The sequence below is a fragment of the Barbus barbus genome (genome assembly GCF_936440315.1).
Source record: "Barbus barbus genome assembly, chromosome: 42".
NCBI lineage: Eukaryota > Metazoa > Chordata > Actinopteri > Cypriniformes > Cyprinidae > Barbus > Barbus barbus.
In genome coordinates, this window is record NC_136720.1 from 2,970,704 (window position 1) to 2,998,426 (window position 27,723).

The 27,723-nt window shown below is 38.9% G+C and overlaps 1 long non-coding RNA gene across 1 annotated transcript; it reads right to left on the reverse strand.

Moving 5' to 3' along the window:
- Nucleotides 1–24,398: 24,398 nt before the first annotated feature.
- Nucleotides 24,399–27,440, reverse strand: LOC306861681. The gene is made up of 3 exons (XR_013783498.1): nucleotides 27,375–27,440; nucleotides 27,150–27,293; nucleotides 24,399–25,172 (listed from the first exon to the last, which is right to left on the reverse strand). It is a non-coding gene; the product is annotated as an uncharacterized lncRNA (long non-coding RNA).
- Nucleotides 27,441–27,723: the final 283 nt, after the last annotated feature.

Here is a 27,723-nt window from a genome sequence, read left to right on the forward strand (position 1 = left end):
ATATGCTGGGCATTGAAACGGCTTTGGCATGCACGATCGCGTTTTACTTTCAGTTTCAAGATTCGCGATCGCACAAACCCTGTTTATACTATGGAGCGGCAGTAAGTTACTTACCACACATTTTACAAGATGAGATGCTTGTCAGTGTTGCTCAGGATCTGTAAATAATTTGCCATCATTCTCAGTCATCTCTCCTTACTCTGTTTATGTGGTAAGTGAAATCTTATGTACTGCAGTGTAACAGGCTACCACTAGCAGCTAACCATGTCCCTTTAGTGGATCGCTTTATTTTATTAGAACGCATTATTTGTGCCTTTCTGAATACAGACACCAACCCATCCCTGCACTTCACATCCCCTGCACAGCCTGGAACATAACATTTATTTCCATGATCTGCCATTTTCGCTGTTGTCCTCGCTTCACAATACCTGCAGAACTTCTGATGGTTCGGCTGGCGGCTGGCCTAGAACATGGGTGGGTTTATGCAAATGTTGGGGGCGTAACTTTTAGTGATTATTACGTAACAGTCAGTGTTATGTTCTGATTCGCCTATTTTCATTGGTCTTTTTTTATTCACGAGATTTACATAAGAAGGACGAAACAATGGTGTTTGAGGCTCACAGTATGTCATTTCCATGAACAGAACTCTTATTATTCAACTATGCCAAGGTAAAGACAGTTTTCCATTCTATGGCACCTTTAAGTTAAATATGGGATCATTTAAAAAAATAAAAAATCCACACATCACTTCTGGCCACTGTTGTTTGGTGGGGTTAGTTCCACAATATGTAAGACCCTGCTTACTGTATCATCACCGGTGCACTGCTGCATTTTTCCAATTTTCCAGCCAAAGAAATGTAATTACTACTTTAATTTCTGCAGTTAGAGCATTGACTTGTTGAGTGGAAGAGGTTATTCAATTTCTTACTTTGTCAGTTACAAACAGAAGATCGGTGTTATCGATAACTTATAAATCTGTGATTAATCTCTTACAGATCCACGTGAGACTGTTATAAAGATGGAGTTTATTAAAGAAGAGAGTGAAGAAACATTCAGAGTCAAACATGAAGATACTGAGGAACAAACAGGTTGGTTTCGTTCTCAAAGCTGAACTCACTCATGTGATCCTTATTTAAATGTCCAGCTCTACAGAAAGGAATTCGATTTTTAAAGAATGTCATATGAGTTTTGTAATTAAAAAATTTTACCTCGAAAATGAGCACTGAAACATATGCAACTAAGATTATACAATAAACTTTTGTCTTTTTTTGCATTAGACCTGAAGACACTGAAAGAGGAGAGTCAAGAACTCAATAAAAAGGAAGATAACATTCAGTATGAGAAATATGGTTTCATGACAGGAGAAAAATCATTTAGTTGCTCACATGCTGAAAAGACAGAAAACAGAAGTTATTTCGCCTGCCAACAGTGCGGGAAAAGTTTCAATAGTAAAGGAAGCCTTGAAGTCCACGTGAGAGTTCACACTGGAGAGAAACCTTACACATGTTCTCAATGTGGAAAAAGTTTTACTTATAAACAACACCTCGATGACCACTTGAGAATCCACACTGGAGAGAAACCTTTCACGTGCCCTCAGTGCGGAAAGAGTTTCACTCAAAAAGGAAACTTTAAAAACCACATTAGGATTCACACCGGAGAGAAACCTTTCACCTGCCAACTGTGTGGAAAGAGCTTCATCCGAAAATCAAACCTTGACAAGCACATGAAAATTCACACTGGAGAGAGACTTTACACATGTTCTCAGTGTGGAAGAGGTTTTATACAAAAACAACACCTCACTGACCACATGAGAATTCACACTGGAGAGAAACCTTTCACCTGCCAGCAATGTGGAAAGAGCTTCATGAAAAAAGGAAGCCTTAGTAAACACTGGAAGATTCACACTAGAGAAGCCGTTCGCATGTGATGGACGTACAGTTGCTCTGTAACGTGTGCGATCACAACAGTGTGATTCGTGTTCAGTGTAATATGCTTTCTTTGGTTGGTGCTGACCAGAGAAGGGCGAGCTTAGCGCTTGCCATATCCCTTATGAAAATTAACCATGATTTTACTATGGTAAAACTGTAGTAACCAGGACTGTAGTAAGTGTATTTTCTAGTGTATGATAGATGGTTTCAATTGTACTACAAGTGGTAACTAAATACATCTTTTTTTTTCTTACAGAGAAAGTTGAAAGCACATTTGAGTTCATATTCATGGTGTCCCAAAATATCACAGTTGAGTACACTTAGACACTGCAAGTTTCAGGAGCGACAACCGCATTTAAATGCCTCATATTTACAAGCGCTCTCAGGCATGTTGTTTGGTCTTGACACATAAAGATGTAATAAAGTGGTCTGTCGCGGATGTGAGAGATGATTTTTTTAAATCAAAGCATTTGGGTGTTTTAGAGTTTTTTGTGCTTGTCCTTGTTTTGTTTAGTTTTTTTCTATGAAGATCTGGCAACACTGACACTTTACCGCAGGTCTCATGAGCGCAGCTAGACCCTTGCTAAGTTAAAACTTATTTCACTGTTATTTTCTTGCATCTCGCATACAGACGAATACACTGATGCATGTTCAAATACGTCATTAACTAGTTGTTCAGTTCCGTACACACTGCGTAGAATTTCTGTAAATGCGGTTGTCACTACCTGTATTATTCGGGAGTTATGCGGTTTTCACTCCCGTATTTTAGTGAATTGTGTGTGTACAGAACGCGATTAAAGAGTAAAAGGTGAACTGACTACCGAATTTAGCTGCAGTGTGTACGTGTCCTTAGATGTTCTAAAGAGTATCTTAAGAAGTACCAAAGAATATAGGGTTGTTTTCACACTTGGCCCTTTTCAGGGGTCTGAGTGCCTTTCGCATGATTTTTGGTCCATATGTGAACACTCCAAACGACCTCAGACCCCTGAGAAGCGAACCGAACCGAGACCAGGGACGTGAAGAGTTCCTCAGGGGCTAAAATGTAAAATTGGGGCAATGTAAAAAAAAAAAAATATATATATATATATACTTTCTGCATTTAAAGGATACCTATACTGTATCTGGAAAAATTGAAAGCAGTTTATTATATTTTCTTTTATTTCATTTGTCCAATTAATTTCTTTTTCTATCTCAATGTCAGCATGCTTTTTCCGCTGGTCCTTAAAAGTCTTAAATTTAATTGTCAAATTTAAGGCAATAAAAAGTACAATGGGGACGGAAAGACAATTGCCAGCTTAATGTAATGATTAAAATGAAAAAGGCTATGATTTCATTGGATAAATATGAGGTCTGCACGTTTCTAAGTCTATCTTTTATGCAGTTCTGAAAGCTCCACCTGCTGGCAGAGAATGAATTTGCGTTTTTGACAGCCCTGCTGCTGGTTTAAAATAATAATTGATATTAAACCAGCCATTAAACATTAATATAATAGTTGATACATTTGATTTTTGAATCTTTTCTTAAAAATGGTTTGAAAGGCTGAAATTTGAAATTTCATTTTATTATATATATATATATATTGTGAAAACCTGTATCTGAACTGTAAATTATTATTTTAAAAAGTCTTAAAGCAGTGTTAAATTTTAAAAAAGTTTTAAATTTGAGCTTAAAAATACTGCAGAAACCCTGTGTGCTATAAAATAAACACGATTACATAAACAAGGAAAAGAATTAAAAATAAATATTACAAATTTGTACGGAATATATTTTTGCTTTAGAGGCCATAATGTCAGCCATCAAACCCTGAACTGCACTAGATCCAAAAAGCAACAGTTTGAACACAAAGAGGTCTGAGACACCATTACTGCTTAAGTGGACCAAAAAAGGATCAGAGTCCTCTTTCAGGAACTGCGATAGTGTGAACACAAAGAAAACTGGGTCCTTTTTCTCTTGGTCTACTTTAAGGGGTCTGGGTTCGGTTCTTTTAAAGAGGACTCAAGTGTGAAAACACCCGAGAAGACCAAGAGGCGAAACTGATGCTTTTTGGGTAACGGCCACTAGGGGGTGCTTCGGTAGCATGGCCACCATATTGGAGTGAAAATTCCAACTGGATAACAGCACAGATACACAGAATAACAATGAAAAGAAGTCAAAGTGGGAAAAAAGTCCACTGCAAAATCTATCAGTGTGACAGTAAAAATCTGGCCTTTCAATAAAAATATTGTGTGTTTTGAAGTAGGACGCAGTGCTATCTTATGGACCTGCTAACTTTAAGTTTTCTACTAAACTAAAAACAGTTAATTCCTTTTAGGAACTGTAGGTCCTAGCCATAGAAACCGTAATAATTATTGATATGGATATGACACTATAGTTATAATGAGCATATGCAACTTCACACATTTACTATTACTCCACTTGATCTGAGATACATATTGTACGTTTTAATCCCCTGGAACACACTACAAACATGATGATCTCTAGAACATGATGCATTGCTGTGTCTGTCATAATTAAACAATTTTGGAGAAAGTGGCTGTACGTGGTTTTTTTTGTTTACAGTCTTGCTTTAACGGACATTCGTATAAGACAATACTGCAAAAACAATTTACTGTCAAGCTGTTATATATTTATTGTCCAACATTCCAAATTCTGTCATTAATTTAATTTCATATGTTGGTATTAATTTAGTGTTTATAACACTAACACTTGAACTTAAAATATTTTCAAGTGAAACTGACATGGTTTCTAGAGAGCAAAAGTTTTGTTAAAAGGATTTGATGAGCACTAGTCTAGTGATTGTACGTTATTGTTGTAATGGAAACAGGTCAATTTAGCTCAAAGCGAATCATTTATGATTTTATAGGGAATTTGAACAGACTCACTGTTTTACGGCTGAAGAGATTCACTGAACTCGTATAACATCAACTCTGCTCTCGATATTAAAATCCAAAATATAGTGAAAACACTATTAAATAGCACAGTAACAAGATCGGCAGATTAAGACATTAACTTGTAAGCACAAAACACAAGATACTTCTCTTTTCAATATAAATCAGACTATTGAATAAATCTAAGACATAAACTAATCTAACACATGAACACAAGCATTCACACAAGTTGCAGAAAGAGTTTAAGAATGGAAATGTGAAATCCCAAGTTTACAGCAATATGTGCTATTGCATAGACCTGAACAACCATCAATCACTTATTTAACCCTCGCTTTGAGTTTCTCAATGAGGCTAAAAGTTGTATTAAATGCACCAGGGGCCTGTTCCATAAAACAAGATTAGAGTACAAGCCAGGCTTATTTTGGTTAGTCAGGCTTATTGTTGGTGGATTCGGTTTCACAAATCAAACTTAAAACAATTCAAACTCAGTTACTCTGGCAACTTATGCTGGGAAATTAACCTGGTCCGGGGCAGGCTAAGTCTTAGTTCATGCTCAACCAGAATACCTTTAATACTCACCTGCTGGTAATTTCATGCCATTTTATTTCACTAAACCACTATTAATAAAATAAATAAGGAAATGTACTTTACTAATAAATGTAAGAAATGATAAGGTACAAAAACACTAAGAAATGTAAAGAAGTTATGTGTTTGGTTGATGAGTTTGGTAATGAATTAATTAAAAGTGTATAAATAGGGAGCTGAACTCGTTTCCAAACTTAACCATGGCGTGTCCTTTCATTGACGAGGTGGTAGATGAGGGAGCTATTATCGTGCGACGGGCATTTCAAAGAGAGAGTCTTGAGAGATTAGCCTGCACAAAATCAGATCTGGAGGTTGATGCGGGAAATTAGTGGAATTGGGTAACTGATGAGATTCACTCCTTCTCAGCGTTAGAAGAGGTCGTTCAGTTGCACGATGCTCAGCTGTTGCTGGTGTTTGGTTATTTAGTAAAAGCTGAACAGCTGGCGGCTTTCAAATTTGTGTCACATGTACTAGAGCAGGGGTTTTCAACCTGTGGGGCGCGAGTGAAATTAGACAAACTTGGGGGGGCGCATGTCCTAAAAGGTTGAAAACCCCTGTACTAGAGGATAAAACGTGACATTTCATTTATATATTAGACAAACACTACTCTGAATAAGTTATAAAGATTTTGAAAGAATCTAATAATAATGACACATAATATGATGATTCAAAAATTGTGATATATTTATATAATATATGAGCAATATCACATGAGAAACGAGTGTAATATCACACGAGTGCTGTTTTCGTCCCGAATAGAGTGTAAATGTGATATTTATTCTATACAAACAGTTCAGTAAATAGTTAATATTGCGTTATATTTTAGATACGTTATTGTCTGTTTTCACCAATTCACCTTTAAAACAACAGTAGAACCAATGTTTCAATGAGCCATTTCAATAATAATAATACATTAAAGGGATAGTTCACTCAAAATTGTCATTTACACACCCAAATATTGTTTCAGACATACCATCTTGTACTGAACATAAAAAATATGATATACACTCAATTTGTGTGTAGGGCTGGGCGGTATGAAGGTATATATCGTTACCGCGGAATGAAAAGTGTACCGTAAAATAATTTTTTATTCCATGTATACCGCGAAATGTAAATAAGTGGGCGTGGCCAACTCACGTGCAGCACGCGTGAGGCTGAGACTGGTCAAGCCGTTGAATACAAGACTGAAGGATACGCTGGGAGGTTGTAAAAACATGGAAAAGGAGAAACGAACAGACGAGGATGGCTCAAAAGAAAATCCTGAGCAGGAGGAGGAACTCGTCATTAAAAGAGGTGCAACATCTGTTGTGTGGACTTGGTTCGGTTTTGCAAAATCTGACAACGAGCAGAAAAAGGTGATTTGCAAACTGTGTCATGCTAATGTAGCTACTCACTAGCAGCGGTAGCACAAGCAATCTGTTTCACCACCTGAAAATAAAAGACCCACAAGAATATGGTGAAAGCCAAAAGATGCAAGCAAGCGGGCCGTCAGCCAAAAAGAAAAAATCACCGCAGGTTCAAACCACTTTGGCTGAGTCTTTTACCAAAGACTTGCCGTATGAAAAAAGCTCAAAACGATGTAAGGAAATAACCCATGTAATTACGATGCATATTTGCAAAGACATGGCACCAGTTTACACTGGAAAAGAAGGGTTTTCGAGACCTAATCAAAACCCTTGATCCGCGCTATGTAATGCCGAGCCGCAAACACTTTAGCAAAGTTGCGTTGCCAACAACATACAGAGAATGCCGACTGAGAATTGAACAGGCGCTCAGTAATGTTGAATACTTTGCAACGACAACAGATTTGTGGACGAGCCGCACTACGCAGCCGTATATGAGCCTGACAGTCCACTTCATCAAAGACTGGTCACTGTACAGTAGGTGTCTACAGACATCCTACTTTCCAGAAGATCACACTGGAGAGATGATAGCGCAAAGTCTAAAGGAAGCGCTTCAGTCATGGGGATTGTGAGAGAAGCATCAAGTCTGTGTCATTGTTGTTCATATAAAGTCATATTTTGTTTACCATATTTATAAGGTTAAAAATAAAATACAAAATAATCAAATAAGATCAAGTCCTTTTCTTAAATATTCAAGCTAATTTATTATATAAAGCCCTTTTGTACATTTTCTGGAATAACTACCTATATAAAAAACTATATCGTGAAAGATATTGTTACCGTGAAATAAAATTTCTCATACCGTGAAATAAAATTTTGGTCATACCGCCCAGCCCTATTTGTGTGTGTGTGAGTGTGTGCATTTTTGTGACCAATTATGACATAAAGTTGTATAATGACACCGGTATTACAAGGTGAATGTGACTTTTCAGGACATTGCCCCATGATCCCACTTTTCAAAACGCTTATAAATCATACAGAGTGAGGTTTGTGAGGGGTAAGTTTAGGTGTAGGGTAATAGCACATACAGATTGTACAGTATAACAACCATTATGCCCATGGGATGTCCCCTCTTTTTAAAAAAAAAACATACATGTGTGTGTGTGTGTGTATTCCCGGTTCAAATGTGAAAACAGTAGCAAATTCTTGTAGGCTACCATAAAGATCAATACATCATTTTCTTTACACACGAAATTCTTTAAAAAACACTTTCCCGAGGGACGCATGAGGTTTAATCAAATTAAATTGAATACAATATATAAACTGTATATGTAAATATATATTAATATATATACTAATATTAATATAAACATGAAATAAATTAAAGTGAAGATGAATAATTTAACTAACTTTAATGTTTCCTCTTGCCAATTACGTTTCCCTCAAGTGAAGTCACCTTTATTTATATAACTCTTTTCAATGCAGATTGTGTCAAAGCACTTAACAGTATCAGATTTCAGATAATGTATAAAAATAAGATTAAACACTCAATTTTCAGTTAAAAGCATTTCATAATTGAATTCAGAGATGTCATTGTCTAGCTCAGTTTCCCTCCAGTGTGCGAAGTTCTCAGAGTAATATGACACCTTGCGCTCTACTCCTTACTGTTTTTTTTGGGGGGGGGGTAGCTTGTTGGCTGTACACCTCATCACACACCAGCTTTTAGACATTGTTCTGTATTTTGTTATAAGGACACAGCTTCCCGCAAAACAAAGTCAATGGAGAGGGTTGGATTCTCGGTGGGCGTGGTTTTAGATTATGACGCGTGTCGCTCTGTCCCCAAGTATTTGCTGTATTAGCATAAATGACGTCACATTTATGTAATGGTATTTAACTGTATTTTCTCGTACTGCGTGTATTATATTAAAGGTGGAAATCCGTTGTTTGTATGGACAGTAGATGTGGTAAAATCAACTACAAAAGGCAGTCGTTAAATTTTTTTGGGCAGTTTGATGTGTTTGCTGCTATTTTTTAGTGGTTAAAATTAGCCTGAGAAAAACTAAATGTTCACTCACACTGTCTCCTTGTAACACAGTTATTATTTTTTACAATTTTTTATTTACTTATGTCATATTTTTAAATGCCATTGATATTTTAGAAAGTTTTATATAAAAGGTAATATAAATAAATACATTTATTAATAATAAAAAAAAACCTCCTCAGGACAACTTTACTTCACAGTCTGTGGCGAGGAGACGTCCGTTATGCGCGTGATGGGCACTGACCTCAGCTTATATGCCCACTGCCAGGTGCTTTCGCGGGCTTTGCGTCAGTCGCCAGCTGAGGAGAGTCGGTGGTCCGCCGCGTGAGGAGAGTCAGTCGCCAGCTGAGGAGAGTCGGTGGTCCGCCGCGTGAGGAGAGTCAGTCGCCAGCTGAGGAGAGTCGGTGGTCCGCCGCGTGAGGAGAGTCAGTCGCCAGCTGAGGAGAGTCGGTGGTCCGCTGCCTGAGGAGAGTCGGTGGTCCGCCGCGTGAGGAGAGTCAGTCGCCAGCTGAGGAGAGTCGATGGTCCGCCGCGTGAGGAGAGTCAGTCACCAGCTGAGGAAAGTCGGTCGTCAGCCGCGTGAGGAGAGTCAGTCGCCAGCTGAGGAGAGTCGGTGGTCCGCCGCCTGAGGAGAGTCAGTCGCCAGCTGAGGAGAGTCGGTGGTCCGCCGCGTGAGGAGAGTCAGTCGCCAGCTGAGGAGAGTCGGTGGTCCGCCGCGTGAGGAGAGTCAGTCGCCAGCTGAGGAGAGTCGGTGGTCCGCCGCGTGAGGAGAGTCAGTCGCCAGCTGAGGAGAGTCGATGGTCCGCCGCGTGAGGAGAGTCAGTCGCCAGCTGAGGAGAGTCGATGGTCCGCCGCGTGAGGAGAGTCAGTCGCCAGCTGAGGAGAGTCGGTGGTCCGCTGCCTGAGGAGAGTCGGTGGTCCGCCGCGTGAGGAGAGTCAGTCGCCAGCTGAGGAGAGTCGATGGTCCGCCGCGTGAGGAGAGTCAGTCACCAGCTGAGGAAAGTCGGTCGTCAGCCGCGTGAGGAGAGTGTGCCTACAGATGCACCACTGACCTACCCAGTCAGTTACTGCGACAAGTCATTAGCCCAATTTTGGACCTTCCGTCCCGCCATACTGATCAAACCTCACCTCAATTTGAGTGATCAGAGCATCAATGATTTCATAGTAGCCCTGTCTGTAAAACTCCTCAGCTGAACTGAAACTGTGAACTGTATCAGATGCTGCATCAGTTCTCTTTGGTGGTCGAATAACCCTAGGTGTCTGAGGCTCTTTGACATCAAGATCTGCTAATCTCCCCAAACAGTCCTGCCAAAGAGCTGCAAAACTTCTTCCTGTACGAAAAGCAGGGAAATTTTTTGTGACATTAGCCACTGCTGATTTTGCTTCATTGAGAGACAAGTGGGGACTTTGCAAAATGGAGCTAAGGGTCTCAACAGGCACCAAGACCTCAATCAACATCAGGCCAAAGAAAAACGTAAAGGTTGAAAGTACTTCATACAGTCCACTTGCCTTGTGTCCTGCATCTGTGCTCTCTGACGAGCAAATACTCTAGGCATATTTCACTGTTTTGTAGTGTCACAGTAATGATCTGCTTTGTCGCTTGCTGCCAGCTCCAGCTGTGCTTGACTAAAAACATCCTCTCTTTTTGCACTAGATGTCATGAATCCATTGATTTCTTTAGTATAATCAATGGCATCTCTTGTAAGTGAAATGGCCCGCACTGAATCTTGTATTGACAAATTCAGAGAGTGGGCTGTGCAGTGAACAAACAGGCTTTTGGCTGTCCAGCTTGCAAGCGTGCTTGGACACCACTGACACAGCCAACCATGTTAGAAGCTCCATCATAACACTGACCGCGAAGATCAGAGAGTTCTAAATTAAATCTAATGAAAGCATCCTTTATGATTGACACAATAGAAGCTGCATCTTTAGCTGGGTTTTCATCGAAACCAATGAAATCCTCATAAACAACAAAGTCATCTGAAACATGCCGAATAACAAATGAATTTTGCTCCTTCGTGGAAACATCAGTTGTACTATCAAGTATTAAACTAAAAAATCTGTTATTCCTAATGCGTGCAGAAAGCACTCTTGTAACCTCTGAGGCCATTATATTCAGAAGCTCATTCTGAATCTCATGGGAGCAGTATTTTTCTCGCCTTTGCAACCAGGATTGTAATGTTGTACTGTCCCTTGCTCGTAGGTTCAGTAATTTGACAAAAAGGCTGTCTGCATCTCTACTGTGCCTGAATGGAAGACCCTGCTCACCAATAAACTGAATGGTTTCAAGGATTTTTATGAATGCTTCTTTTGCTTGTGCTTGCTCTTTTCGCTTTGCCAACAGAATCTGCGTGCTAACAGATGTACTTCTAGAGTAGTGAAGCCATTTTAGAGTGGCCTACATGTATCTACACTCTACATGTATGACAAAATGCTTTTCCTTCATTCCACTCTAACCAGTTCCAAATTTTAAACCACAAAGTTTTGAACACCCTTTCTCCCTTCACTTTCGGTCCTGGCAGGTCTGATGGTTGGTTTGGCTGAAGATGCACTGACTCTAACTGATCTTCTCTTCTCTTTCCTGTTCTGTTCTGTCCCTGCTGTCATTATCAGTGATGAATATGCCCCTATTGTCAGCTGTCTGTCTCTCCCTAAAAACAAATAAGATGGCCATTAGACACTGTGAACTAACTAAAGATTAAATTAGTCTAGCCAGCGACAACGATAGTATTATTTATATACAGTTGTGGCCAAAATGATTAGAACACTAGTATTTTCACCAGCTAAAAAATGGTTTTAAGTCAGTTATTTCTATCTTTTGCTGTAGTGTGTCAGTAGGAAACATTCATTTTGCCATTAATTGTAATAATCCAGTGTGATTTTTGTCTGACAACAGCCAGTGCTCCACACAGAGATTAGATCTGATCATCATCCAGTCGGTGTAGAATGACATGAAGAAACAGAACAAACTAAATCCAGATAAAAAGTGGCAACAAGTCTCCAAGCTGCTTCAAGAAACCTACCTGCAAAGCTCATGAGAAACTGCTCAAGTGCACCAAGGACAAAAGCTGCTTTAAATTTAAAGGATGATCACACCAAATGTTGATTTAATTTAGTTAATAGAAGTTAATTGATAAAGAAAATCTATTTTTGACAGCATCCTCATTTTACAGCATTTTTACACAGGTGCCTTAAACTTTTAACAGCACTGTAGCTTTGCAGGTAGCTTTCTTGAAGCATCTTGGAGACATTGCCACAGTTCTTCTTCTGAACTGCCTCCTGTCAACCTGCTCAACATTTTGAATTCACAATGAGCTCACACTGCGAGTACCAAAGTCTGAGAATGGTGAGATGTCACTGATCATTGCATGATCTCACGTGTTGACTGGGTAGTGTTCTAATCATTTTGGCCACCAAAAATCGCTGTATTGCTATATAGCATTTTTCCAGCACGGCTTACCTAGTTTTTTGAAGGATTCAATTTGGCTAATGTTAACGCAATTTATTCATTGTGTGCATACATAATTTAAAACATTCAAAACTTAATGATAGGCCTACTGATCGTACTCGGACGATTACTGAACGTCAAAGCGCGCTTAACCCACCAGCTGATAGGGGAGTTTTGATTGGTTCAATTCAACCAAGTAAGACGACTTGAAGCAGCACTGGCATGGACCAATCAGTGCATGAGTTTAAAGTATCGCGAGAGCGATTCGAAAGTGTACAGTGCCATCTGCTCTCTAATTGTTCTCGCAGTACTTCCATGTCATATACTGTTTGGTTTGTGTAGTGTTGCTTCAAGTGAACTGCCTGAGGTGCTGGGGCAGTGCCCCTGTAGTTTGAAAAGTGGTGGGTTAAATGCCAGCTTGCCCCTGTAAGCAAGGTTTGGGGTTAATCAACCAAAAGTTCAGGGTTTAGCTGATGGTAAGCTAGCCGTGCTTTCTGGTATACACCCCAGATATTTAGACAGACACATGGCTGCACTGCATGTGGGAAGGATGTTTTCCATGCTAAACCTGTTCAATATTTTGGATTGCTTTTTTTGTTTTTTATTATTATGATTTTTAATTAGGCTACATCTCATCATTGTCACATGTTTTCTTAATTTCCATAACATGCTGCAACATTGTGATTTTCAATGAAACATTTGACTAATAATTTTTTTCTCATCTAGTCCTCACTCACAAAGACTGTTGATGCTGATCATATACCATGCGAGACTGTAATTTTAAGTCATTTTCATTTATTTGTGCAGGGGGGGAAAAAAACTGTGCACCTTATAGAAGCACTATGTAATTTTCCCTGTATTAATTTCCCTCCTCTCCACTTCTCTCCAGTCCAGCGGGTGGTGCTAAAAACTCAGACGATTGTTTGACAAACACCATTAAACCTCAGAGGAAGAAGTTCAGTTTCACCATGCTCTCTGTTGTTTTGTTGTGATGCTGGTTTAATACAAACTGCTAGAAATGCACCTGTAAATGTTTTTGAATCGAGTCAGTAAATACCTGTAATATTCTCATCTTCACAGTAGTGTTGAAGCAAGCAGGAATATCTGGAGGAGTATTATCTGAACTGAGATCTACTGCTGTGAAGATGTTTGTTAAAGAGGAGAGTGAGGAGGACACAAGGAACCAGAAACCTGGAGAATAAAACACGAGGAACCAGAAACCTGGAGAATAAAATAACCAGAAACCTGGAGAATAAAACATGAGGAACCAGAACCCTGGAGAATAAAACAGGAGGAACCAGAAACCTGGAGAATAAAATAACCAGAAACCTGGAGAATAAAACACGAGGAACCAGAAACCTGGAGAATAAAACACGAGGAACCAGAAACCTGGAGAATAAAACACGAGGAACCAGAAACCTTACTAATCATCCACAACAGGTGCGTTCAAAGATCTGAATTAGCCAGATCCAGATTAGTGGGATGATATCATCTTGGATGTGTCATTTGATCTCGGATGTAATAATTGACGCACCCCAGGTTAACTGACCTACACAGTGTTGAGCACAAATGAGCGGTTAAAACCCAATTACGCCTTCACTTTGTTCATTGATTGATTCGTTCAGGTGCAGGTGCCTCCGCTGATTGTACATTTAATAAGAGTAGAATATATTCATTTTCTATGTAAAAAAGAGAATGTGCACGTTAATGTTGTTCATAAAAGTACATTGTGTATGATTCCCAACTCAAATTTCAGTGCTTTACTGCCAAATGTGCATTACCAAGAAATAAATGTATAATAATATTAGTAACTACACTTTTTAATGCAAAACAAACCTTCTTCTGGCGCCACCATCTGTTGAACTTACTGGGTCTGGTGCCACTGCTAACAAATGTTAGTCTGGAGCCCTGTAAGGGACACTTTCTATCAACTGGGCACTTTTTTCAGTAACATTATGTCTGATCATTTTGTAGTGGATCAAACATATTTAATAATTCTTCCTATAGAAACATGGATTCTTGCCTATAATGTATTAAAAATTGTACATTCATTGTATCTCATTCATGGAGAAATTCCAGGGGCGTATAATTTATAAAAATTCTTTAAACTGTTATATCAGTGATCATTTTATGTCCATCTGCTTTCTACGAGTTACTAGAAATTAAATTTTTTTTACTTTTATTGTAGAGCTGAAGAATGAAGAATTGAGTGAAGATGAGGAGAAAAATCATGTGAAAACTAGAAAAAAACCTTCGAGTTGGTCTCAAACAAAACAGAAAGATTTAATGAAAAGAACAACCAAGAAAGCTTTCACCTGCACTCAGTGTGGGAAGAGTTTCACACGCAAACCAAGTCTTAAGCATCACATGAGCATCCACACTGGAGAGAAACTGTACAAGTGTTCACAATGTGACAAGAGATTCAGTCGGTCAGGAGACCTGAAAATACACGAGACGATCCACACTGCAGAGAAACCGTACACATGTGATCAATGCGGCAAAACATTTTCAAGGACTTCATACCTGAGAACACACCGGAAAATGCATACAACAGAGAAGCCACATTCATGTCATTTGTGTGGAAAGAGTTTTTCATGTCTACAGAATTTGAAAGTACATCAGAAAATACATGCTGGTGTGAGAGAGTACATGTGCTGTGAGTGTGAAAAGACTTTTACTTCAGCGTACTGTTTGAAACAGCACCAGAGGATCCACACCGGAGAAAAACCTTACAAGTGTTCACACTGCAACAAGAGATTCAGTGTGTCATCAAATCTGAAAACACACGAGAGGATTCACACTGGAGAGAAACTGTATCACTGCACTGCATGTGGGAAGCGTTTCAGTCATTCATCTTCTCTACACAGACATACAAAAAACTATCACAGTAGGTAAATCATCTTCAGATCCAGCTCTTTCAGGTCCGATGAGTGGCCCCGCCAAATAATGCATCAAGCAATAAAATATCATCTAATGTTCAAATGTTCACTTGTTTGGTGCAGAAAAGCCTGTCTTTCTCTTATGCTAAAAATAAACCACGTAACATATATAATAAAGGTTTATCAATGTACATTTACTGCCAGTCCTGTAAACTACAGCACGCAAAGTTTATTTTATTTTTTTAATATCATGAGATGGCGGAGTGGAAGAGAACAACGTTGTAGTAGCTGCTCACGTAAACGATCTTGCTCGGCTCAATCTTGGTGATGTCAGGGCCCTAAACGATGTTATAATGGACTATATCACACATCCAGAGATGAAGGATCAGATGATGATACTAGAGGAGTCCGATGTCTATATGCACAGTTGCGCTGTGATCACTTTTCTAAATGTAAACTAAAAGGAACACTATTCATACGGTCTAAACATACAAGGGGAGATCAAAAGTTCAGAGAATATAGCCATCATGATAAACAAGGGAAACTGTCCTCTGTTTGTGTAATGATGCAGTGCATAGCGCTCCTGACAGACAGCTCTTGTTCTTAAAGGGCCCCCAGCACCATTTTCATATCGCTATGCATTACTGTCATTTGTAACCCTGGAGCACAAAACCAGTCTGAAGTCGCTGGGGTATATTTGTAGCAATAGCCAAAAATACATTGTATGGGTCAAAATTATTTATTTTTCTTTTATGCGAAAAATCATTAGGATATTAAGTAAAGATCATGTTCCATGAAGGTATTTTGTAAATGTCTTACCGTAAATATATCAAAACATCATTTTGATAAGTAATATGCATTGCTAAGAACTTCATTTGGACAACTTTAAAGGCGATTTTCTCTATATTTTGATTTTTTTTGCACCCTCAGATTCCAGATTTTCAAATAGTTGTATCTCGGCCAAATATTGTTCGATCCTAACAATCAATGGAAAGCTTAATTATTCAGCTTTCAGATTATGTATAAATCTCAATTTTGAAAAATTTACACTTAAGACTGGTTTTGTGGTCCAGGGTCACATTTAATTCAATTGGTGACAGCATGAAATAAAACTACAAGTTATAACCCCTGAACTGGTTATGTATTAAGTCCAGAAGTAAGTCCAGAGTAGAACAAGAGAAGAATTGAAGAGCCTGCACGCTGTAATCTGTGATGATTTATGAACGGATATAAACTTAATGTTCAGATGTTTGCAAGTGTTCTGTGTTCCTCGGGGTCATTTTGTATCTTTTATAGCATGTACAGAGACTAAAATAAGTCTTTTACCATAGTAAAGTGACTTTTACTTGTGATACATGACTGTTGTCTTTCTATTTTCATTGCCTCGCTTTAAACCTGTTTTTTCCATTATAAATTCCATTCCTAAAAACCATAGCTATCAGCCAACTTCAGATAGCCATAACTTTTATGTTCATATGGTATCAAAACCTAAAAAAGTAAAATTTCACAATGTGGTGGGTTTTCCTAGATCGTCACATATTTTATCAACAACTTTTATAGTCTGCTAATTGTATTTGCATTAAGAAAGTGTTTGCTTTTTGGGCTTTCCGTTTTAAATTTCTCAATAAAGCTTCTGATTTGAATTGAATTGAAAGCCTTTACTGTCATTGTATTTTTCTGCACACAATTAAATTAAGAGCACTGTTGTACACTGTACTGTAAATGTACAAAAAAATATAGAAGTATATACAAGTCATAATATTGCACATTGATTAATCAGAGTAAAGTGAGCATTGACAGTACTGCACATTGACCTCTACACTGATATTAAACAGTAAGTACATGCAAAAAGTGCAAATTAAAATGGAATAAGTGGCAGTAGTGATTAGTGACCAGATATCGTCTTGCACACTGACATGCCACGTTTATTGCATTTGTTAAAGTTCTGATTAATAAAGTGACCATGTGGTCATAATGCACATTGACATTCTGCATATTGTATAAAAACAGCAGTATAGCCAGAAAAAGAGACTGGAATGAATGAAGAGACTGTAGTTTGATAATATGACCGGAAATATTATTTTAACATTGACCTTTGCCTTTTTTGAGGTAATGTCCTGACAGCAACTGGAATTAAACTGTCATGTAAGCGAGTGCTCTTGTTCTTAAAGACCTGTGAGATGCAGTACACTAGAGATGTAGTACTCTAGATATACAGTACACTAGACGTGCAGTCCACTAGAGATGCAGTACACTAGAGATGCAGTACACTAAAGATGCAGTACACTAGATATACAGTAAACTAGAGGTGCAGTACACTAGAGATGCAGTACACTAGACGTGCAGTACTCTAGATATACAGTGCACTAGAGATGCAGTACTCTAGATATACAGTAAACTAGAGGTGCAGTACACTAGAGATGCAGTACACTAGATATACAGTAAACTAGAGATGCAGTACTCTAGATATACAGTGCACTAGAGATGCAGTACTCTAGATATACAGTAAACTAGAGATGCAGTACTCTAGATATACAGTAAACTAGAGGTGCAGTACTCTAGATATACAGTAAACTAGAGGTGCAGTACACTAGAGATGCAGTACACTAGAGGTGCAGTACACTAGATATACAGTAAACTAGAGATGCAGTACTCTAGATATACAGTGCACTAGAGATGCAGTACTCTAGATATACAGTAAACTAGAGATGCAGTACTCTAGATATACAGTAAACTAGAGATGCAGTACTCTAGATATACAGTAAACTAGAGGTGCAGTACACTAGATATACAGTAAACTAGAGGTGCAGTACACTAGAGATGCAGTACACTAGAGATGCAGTACACTAGAGGTGCAGTACACTAGAGATGCAGTACACTAGACATGCAGTACACAACACACTTTCAATGGTGGAGCGGTAAAAGCACACCAGAAGCTCACACTCCAGGCTGTTTTTCCTGATCACTCTGATGAAGAGCAGCTGTTGCAGTGCTGTTTTGATTGTTTCTGAGGTGTAACAGACCAAGAGAGCTGATCAGATATGAGACTCCATGAGTTTGAAGGTCTCTTTCCACTCAGTCCTGTTGATCCGCTGAAGTCACTGATCACTGGTTCCTGCGTGCTACAAAAAGACCACCATCATCCCGGTGCCTAAAAAGTCAACGGTAACATGTTCGCCCTGTAGCACTGACTCCCATCACAGCGAAGTGCTTTGAACGTCTGGTCAAAAGACACATTCACTCCACTTAGCCCTCTTGACTAGACTCTCTACCTACCGCCCCAACCGCTCTACAGATGATGCTATCTCCTACACACTGCACTCCATCTTATCCAGTGGTGTAGTCCTACAAAAAAAAAGTGGTTTACTATTACCCACCCCAACCCAAATTTTAAATAAAAGTGGCCAAAAATGTCAGAAGTGAAGGTTTGTTAGTAATGTATTAATTTATATTTCATGTGAATTACATTTACAATCTGTCATTTATGCATATATCTCTAAACTCATTGTATACTCTATAAAAAAAAAAATACATTACATTTTTCAATTAAGCATTTTTTTTCAGTTACAGTGTGTTCCAAACAGATTTTCCATCTATCGTTATATTTACAGATTTACATTGCCGTGACTGTGGGTCATTTGCAGTGCGATGATGTCTTGCCCAGGACTGTACATATCTCTCTGGGTTGAACAGTGAAATTGGTGGGCCATTGAGGTTGATCATCATCAAATTTGAAACATTTGAAACAAGAAGCACAGACCTCTTGTTGGTCAAGATGGTATTCATTAGACTGAAACCTCTTTCGCATTCTGCAGTACTGACAGGAAAGATCTGCATGCAGTTCTTAAGGGTTTTCAAATTCTAACTTTCAGTTTGGGGAGATTCAATTCAGTCTCGCAGTCGCCTAATGGCCTGGTCAGGACACAAATTAAAACGTGCACAAAGCCTACGCCATAACGAATGCCAGGCTCTGATGACCACCTGCTTGTGTCCCGAATGCTTAAATCTTTGAGAATGTCTTCTTCAAAAGGAAGACGTTTTTGTAGACTGTCAATTACGCTTTGCAATAATTCTTTGGTGTTTATGGACTTAATCTTATGGTTTGACTTCAAGTGCACATCTTTGAATGTGTCATGATGTTTTGCCTCCAGGGCAGCTGAAAGTTTCTCCCCTGCCTGAGTTTTAAATGATGCTAAAACTATGATTGCTCTTTTCACAAGAAGATCTGCTCTGAGTAGAGTCATAGTCAGTTCATGTAAGGTATCATACATCAAACCGAATTTCTCTGTGATCTTCAGCCTGTCACATAAGCCTCTGTATGTCTGTCTCTCGGTGTAGTTCCTCTGGTCATCATTGGAGGCCTTTCTGACAAGGGCAGTAAAAGAGGTCCAGACAGCCCGAACAGTCCGAAAACTGCTGGCAACCCATCTAACATCTAAGACTCTGACAATTTTGAGAACCTGAGAGCCATTAAGAGCCGGGGATGAAAACGTTTGAACAGAATGAAGATGTCCAAATTTTTCTTATTTGGTAGAAATATGATTTTTTTTTTCCATATAGTTCTGCCCTTCGGAAGCAACGGAAGCTACTTGCATGTTTCCTGGAAGACAAATTAAGTACAATTTACCTTGATCTACAAATTCAAAAGTTTTCACCCCCGGCTCTTAATGCATCGTGTTTCCTTCTGGAGCATCAGTGAAGGTTTGAACCTTTTTTAATTGTTGTGTTTGAGTCCCTCAATCATCCTCAGCGTGAAAAGATGGATCTCAAAATCATACAGTCACTGCTGTAAAGGGTTCAAATATGCAAAAGATGCTGGAAAACTGAGGAATCTGCAGGACCTGGAGGATTTTTCTGAAGAACAGTGCTCAGTTTAACTGTTCAGAACAAACAAGGGACTCATGAACAACCATCACAAAACAAAAACAGTCGTAGATCATCCAGGTAACCACACAGTATTAAGAACCAAGGGTTCCCAAACTTTTGAATGTGGTTATTTTAATAATTTCAGCTGTTTGTTTATCTTGTGGACTATATGTAAAATATCTTACTCAGGACAGTACTAAATAAAAAATAACGTGCATTTTCTCACTTATTTTGTTAAAATTATTCACATTTTCACAGATTCTGCAAGGGGTTCCCAAACTTTTGCATGCCACTGTATTTAACACCATAATTGGAAACACAGATTATGAAAATAAACAGTTTGCTGATGGCTGACAGGTCAACAGCCAACATTTACCCTTACAGATGGGATACTATAAAATTTCCTTTAGTTACCTTCCAAAATAGTCAGTTACACTGACTTTCCTCTTCCCACCATTTTCTATATGAGAAAGAGGGCAGAGATATACATGTTTTATGCATCGTTAAACTAACATGGTCCACATAATCTAGCTAGCTAACTAAGTTTTCTTACTTGGTATCATAAGACATAAGAAAACATCACAAATTAGCCTAGCTTTTTAATAAGCATTTGCAGAGCTCCTAGTGTTGGGATGTTTTTTATTTAATGTTTTGCACCACAATGGTTTACACCCTCACCACCATACAATTAAATTATTCATCATAAATCAGCCAAAAAACAAAAAAACAAAAAACGATATAATCATATATTCCTCATTTGAAAATTGCTTTGGATAAAAGCCTCTGCTAAATGACAGCCGTTTGTGTGCATGCTTGAATAACCTCATAATGTTTACATAATTCCTAAAAATCTAAGTAATTTTAGAGTAATTTATTTTATTTTGTTGTTGGATTAACATAGCACAGCCACTAACGTTAGGAGATGCACAATTCCTACTGTCAGCCATCTGATTTTATCGCAAATGTTGCCTTTATTTAACACATAAGACCATGTTGCAAATACCATGATTACCATTTTAATATATCTTTTTGTGAATTTGACCATTTAAGTGGTGTAACTTCGAAAGAAAACGCAATAATAGGGCACCCTGACATGACAGGCAGTATTCTGTGCATGTGTAAATTGCGTACAGCATTGAGTTTTTTGTCTGTGGCTTGTTTAACAGGCTAACTTTAACTCCTTTAAACATCAAGCAGGCACCGTCTTTGATTTTCTGATTCATGCATGCTTCTTTATCAAGCTAAAACATTAATAACTTTAAGCAGTCCTGTGCTGCTTGGGTATATTTTGCGATATACGAAACCATGATGAGGAAAAGGCATCATAATTCACATAAATTTAAATAATTATGGCAGAAGAGAGTGTAATTCCCGATAGCGTTGGGCACACTTAAAACTAATTTCAAATACTTGTATTAATCTTTCCTGACTGCTTCAGTGAGACACCATCTTCAGTCGTCAATCGATGAACACATAATCGCTGCGGACGCTCGATAACGGTCGTTGGGGGCGGGGAATGGCGTAATTCAAACAAAAATGCACCAATTACAACAAAGGTTAGCAAATAAATAAAAAACACATGGGATACAGTTTAAGGGGACGCTAACACAGGAGTAGATTAGGGACGTCTTAAGCAGCAAAATAAGTGAGTATACTGAGAATATACGCTAATATTGATCTTCCGAAGTCGTAATAGGCCCTTTTCACAATGACGTCAGCTAACTTCTGCTTTTCCACGAAGCAGTGGATCCGTACTTCCGTTATACCTTTACACCAGAGACTTCTCGGGAAAATGCAGGAACAACTTGAAATCTAAAGACGTACGATAAGAGTTAAGACTAATAATGTTAATGTAGACAGTCAGGTTCTTTTGCGAATGTTATTTTACATCTTTGCATTAGATGGTTGGGAGGCTACCCTGCAGCAATGTTATAGATTTGCTTTCAGATTTGTATAACTTTTACGTCTCCACACAAAATATATAGCCTACTTCAAATCTTTTCACTTATTTCGGTTTATTCCCTGGATAATTTATTTGATTTATTTCAGTCGCTGTACAGTGGGGCAAGTATTTGATACACTGCCGATTTTTCAAGTTTTCCCACTTACAAAGAATGGAGAGATCTGTAATTTTCATCGTAGGTACACCTCAACTGTGAGAGACAGAATCTAAAAAAAATCCTGAAAATCACATTGTATGATTTTTAAATAATTAACTTCCATTTTATTGCATGAAATAAGTATTTGATCACCTACCAACCAGCAACAATTCTGGCTCTCACAGACCTGTTAGTTTGTCTTTAAGAAGCCCTCCTATCCTCCACTCATTACCTGTATTAACTGCACCTGTTTGAACTCGTTACCTGTATAAAAGACACCTGTTCACATAATCAATCAGACTCCAGCCTCTCCACTATGGCTGTGTCCAAATTCAGGGTCTGCATCCTTCGGAGTACTCATTTGAAGGATGTTACGTCACAGCGCCACGACAAAGGCTGTCCAAATTCGTAGGATCCTTCAAATGCGGCCCACAAATACATCCTCCTTTTCCCCGAATTGGAAGGATGGGTGTGGTGGATCCTTTCCCGTCCTACCTATCCCATAATTCTTTTCGGCAGAGCGTAATGGCGGACGAAGCGAGCGGTAGCGGAGTGGGAGAGGAGTTTCTCTGACAAAACAAGCTAAAGTTTATGCTTCGGCTCAATGAATTTGTAGGAGAAATTAGTAGAATACTTAAAAACAAATAAAAATAGGCTATAATGGCTTACCTGGATGTGACTGTCTTGTAGTCTGATATAAAAAACTCTCCGACAACGAGCAAAGAAAGTATTTAATTTATTTAATTGCTTTATTTCTTCCAAAATAATTAAAATGAGGAGAATAACTCTTTGTTTGTCCATTTTCCCGCTTCTTGCTTGGCGCTGTCACGGTTGCTAGGCGACAGGATAGGAGCAACAGGTAAGGGAGGGAACTGAAAGAAGGGTAGGCTGTCCAAATTCACAAACACCGACTTCCGGGTTTTGCGGACGTCGGAGGATCCCTCCTCCTTCAACTGGGTAGGACGGATCCTAAGGAGGATGCAGACCCTGAATTTGGACACAGCCTATGGGCACCAAAAGAGCTGTCTAAGCTAGGGACAAAATTGTAGACCTGCACAAGGCTGGGATGGGCTACAGGACAATAGGCAAACAGCTTGGTGAGAAGCCAACAACTATTGGCGCAATTATTAGAAAATGGAAGAAATTCAAGATGACTGTCAATCTCCCTCGGACTGGGGCTCCATGCAAGATCTCGCCTCGTGGAGTATCAATGATCCTGAGAAAGGTGAGGGATCAGCCTAGAACTACACGGGAGGACCTGGTCAATGACCTGAAGAGAGCAGGGACCACAGTCTCAACGGTTACCATTAGTAACACACTACACCGTCATGGATTAAAAATCCTGCAGCGCGCGCAAGATCCCCCTGCTCAAGCCAATGTCCAGGCCTGTCTGAAGTTTGCCAAAGACCATCTGGATGATCCAGAGGAGGCATGGGAGAAGGTCATGTGGTCAGATGAGACCAAAATATAACTTTTTGGTATAAACTCCACTCGCCGTGTTTGGAGGAAGAAGGAGGAGTACAGTCCCAAGAACACCATCCCAACCGTGAAGCATGGGGGTGGAAACATCATTCTTTGGGGTGCTTTTCTGCAGTGGACAGGACGATTGCACCGTATTGAGGGGAGGATGGATGGGGCCATGTATCGCGAGATTTTGGGCAACAACCTCCTTCCCTCAGTAAGAGCATTGAAGATGGGTCGTGGCTGGGTCTTCCAGCATGACAATGACCCCCAAACACACAGCAAGGGCAACTAAGGTGTGGCTCCGTAAGAAACATTTAAAGGTCCTGGAGTGGCCTAGCCAGTCTCCAGACCTGAACCCAATAGAAAATCTATGGAGGGAGCAGAAACTCCGTGTTGCCCAGCGACAGCCCCAAAACCTGAAAGATCTGGAGAAGACCTGTATGGAGGAGTGAGCCAAAATTCCTGCTGCAGTGTGTGCAAACCTGCTCAAGAACTACAGGAAATGTCTGACCTCTGTAATTGTAAACAAAGGTTTCTGTACCAAATATTACGTTCTATTTTTCTATTGTATCAAATACTTATTTCATGCAATAAAATGGAAATTAATTATTCAAAAATCATACAATGTGATTTGCTGACTTTTAAAAAAAATATTCTGTCTCTCACAGTTGAGGTGTACCTACGATGAAAATTACAGATCTCTCCATTCTTTGTAAAAGTGGGAAAACTTGAAAAATCGGTAGTGTATCAAATACATATTTGCCCCACTGTATGTAGCACTTTTAACAATAGATTGTCAAAGCAGCTTTACACTATCAAATAGGAAAATAGTGTGTCAATGTAAAAGGACAATAGTGAACAGTTTTTTCAAAAGCCAGTTTATTGAATTCAGTGATGTCAGCAGGTGAAAGGCTTTTTTACAATATGAATTAACATGTGCTTGTTAAGGTTTGATTTGTGTGTAAAAGTCTTTCCACACTGAGAGCAGCTGAAAGGCTTTATCCCATCATGAATTAACATGTGATTCTTCAGGTATCCTTTACGTGTGAAAGTGTTTCCACACTGAGAGCAGCTGAAAGGCTTTTCTGAAGAGTGAGTTACCAAATGATTCCTAAGTTGTCCTTTCTGTGTAAACCTCTTTCCACACTGAGAGCAGCTGAAAGGCTTTATCCCAGCATGAATTAACATGTGCTTCTTAAGGTTTGCTTTACGTTTGAAGGTGTTTCCACACTGAGAGCAGCTGAAAGGCTTTTCTGAAGTGTGAGTTACCAAATGATTCCTAAGTTGTCCTTTCTGTGTAAACTTCTTTCCACACTGAGTGCAGGTAAAAGGCTTTACTCCAGCATGAATTAACATGTGATCCATAAGGCTTTTGTTAGATGTGAAAATGTTTCCACACCGAAAACAGCTGAAAGGCTTTTCCTCTCTATGAATTCTCATGTGTTTCGTAAGGCTTCCTTTATGTTTGTAAGTGTTTCCGCACTGAAAACAGCTGAAAGGCCTTTTGATGTCCGTTACTTGAATGTTGTAGATCACTGATTTTTCTCCAGTCACATCACGATCTTTCTGACACAGATATTTCTCCTCCACCTCATTCAGATCTGGTCTTTCTTCTTTCATTTTCATGAAGCCTAAAAAGAAATCATTATAATGATAAATCACTTGGAACATTTGAAATATAAAAAGGATAAAACATTTGTCAAACAACACTGCATTATGCCGACAGGCCAGTAGATGGCGATGTTATTTTGTAAAGAAACACTACACATGTATCGACTGAACACGTAATACATGATGTAAATACTGTAAATGGTTCATTGTGTTGTGTAAAGCCTGTGTTGTACTTTCCGCGTGCGCGAGTCCGCTACGGTATGGCTTTTGTGACCGCACGTACTTGTCTGTCAGTAGGCTACAAAAGCAAGTCCGTTGCTAACCGCACTTCTACAATCCGTTGATAAAACAATATAGAGACAGCTAGATGTGCAATAACTCTGGGCAATTGTTTGTTTACTGTTCAAGCCAATCTAATGCACATGTATGGAACACGTCCACGGAGCAGACCACAGTGTTTCCCGCAGGATTTTGTGAGACTTATGGCGGCAAGTGACGTCACATATTAATTTGCATGAAGTTTGCGTTCAGACGAGTTTTGGCACTTCAGATCTGTTCTACTCTATGAAATGCTACATACTGAAAAGCTATGTTTTTTTTTCAAAAAAGTCACTAGGTTTGTCAGTATGTTCCTGTTATGGGGGAAAAAAAGCCGCCAAAGGGTCTGAATGTTGCTAAATGTTGTGCTAAAGTGGCGTTTGTGCGTGTGAGAGGCGGGAGCTGATGGCAGCGGGCGGTGGATATTGTTGCGGCCCGCCACAAATAAATCAACGTATGGGAAACACTGGAGATTGTCTATGGGAGTGTCGACAGTTCTTGAGCACACAGAACAAGCAGTACGAAACGCGTAGGGCGAGGAGAGTTTTCCACTACTTAATCGATCACGGATGGTTTCATTATCTCTGGTGAATAAAAAAAATAAATAAAAAACAAGTGTAAGAGATAATAATAGTACTAAAAACAAATGTGTCACCAAGTATACTAAGTCTATGTGTGGGAAACACTGGACCACCAGCATACGTCGGTAGTATAAATACAAGTAGTCTACATGTGTGCGGTCCATGTCCAGATTGTGCACGCGGAAAGTAACACAGGCTTAAGAGAACCATTAATTATAACGAGAGTTTTAAGTGGGTACTGCGTGATTGACAGCTCCAGCAAACAGTGATCGTTCTTTGATTGCTTTCTGTAATTTAACAATTTAAATAACAGATTATATTCATGCTATTAGGAGAAACAATGTTCAGTTTGCTCCCTGGCTTGATTTACTGACACAAATCAAATCTGACTGAACTTGAATAATTGAAATCACTGATCTCAGATCAGATATTAGAATAAACAAGTTTACTTCCATGTTGTGACCATGCTGTCAGGATTATATCTTACAGTAGAAGTCTGTTTGCGAAACTGTTACTGATTTACAGTGAAATGCACCGAACAAGCAAATAATGCTCCACTGACACGTTCACATGATTCAAATATAACCACAGGCCTACAGCGACTTCTCTTAAAATGTGGCTTCTACTAGCATAAAACAAAATCATTCTCATACGCTCTGAATTCAACAGTTTTGATTCCAAAAAGCAAAAATAAAGTCTAATGTTTAAATCTCCTCTGTTTTAGTTCAGTCACATTTCCATAAGAACTTTGAAACATGGATTTAAGACATTTTAATGACAGTTAACGTCTTATTTTTACATAAAAAAATCTATGGATGTAACTCAAACAGGCAATGTTTGAAAAAAAAGTGGAAAAAGCCACTGAGGAAGTCTTTGAGCTGAAACCTTTGAGTCTTTTCCCCATCAGTGATGAATATAAAAGAAAAATAAGACTGTTCTCGTGAGTGCGGATCATAATTTCCTATACTAAGTAACTTAACAGATTGATGCACCAAAATAAAAAGATCAAGTAACGGAAGAGCGTGGTGCAAACAACATTGTTGAGATGTAACAATACCACAAACAGCCACTAAATATGAATGAAGAATAAACACCAACCTCCTTGTTCCTCGTGTTTTATTCTCCATGTTTCTGGTTCCTCGTGTTTGGGTTCTGGTTCAATCTTGTTCTCCTCTCTCTCTTCTTTAACAAACATCATCTTCTCCGCAGATCTCAGTTCAGATGATACTCCTCCAGATATTCCTGAGGATGAGAATATTACAGAGATTTACTGACCTGATTCAAAAACTGTATTTCTCTATTAACAGAAACTACCTTTCTAACCGTTTGTATTAAAACAGCACCAGAACAAAACAACAGACAGCGCGGTGAAACTGAACTTCTTCCTCTGAGGTTTAATGGTGTTTGGCAAACAATCGTCTGTGTTTTTAGCGCCACCCGCTGGACTGGAGAGAAGTGAAGAAGAGGGAAATAATACGTCTATAAGGTGCACTGATTTGTTTTCCTTTAAAAAAACGATCTGCACAAATAAATTAAAATAGACCAAATCAATATAAATAAATAGACTCAAATGGTATTCGATCATCACCAACAGTCTTCGAGAGTGACGAGAAGAGAAAAATGAGAGAAGTAAAATATTTCAGTGAAAATCACTGAAAATCACTATTTGCTT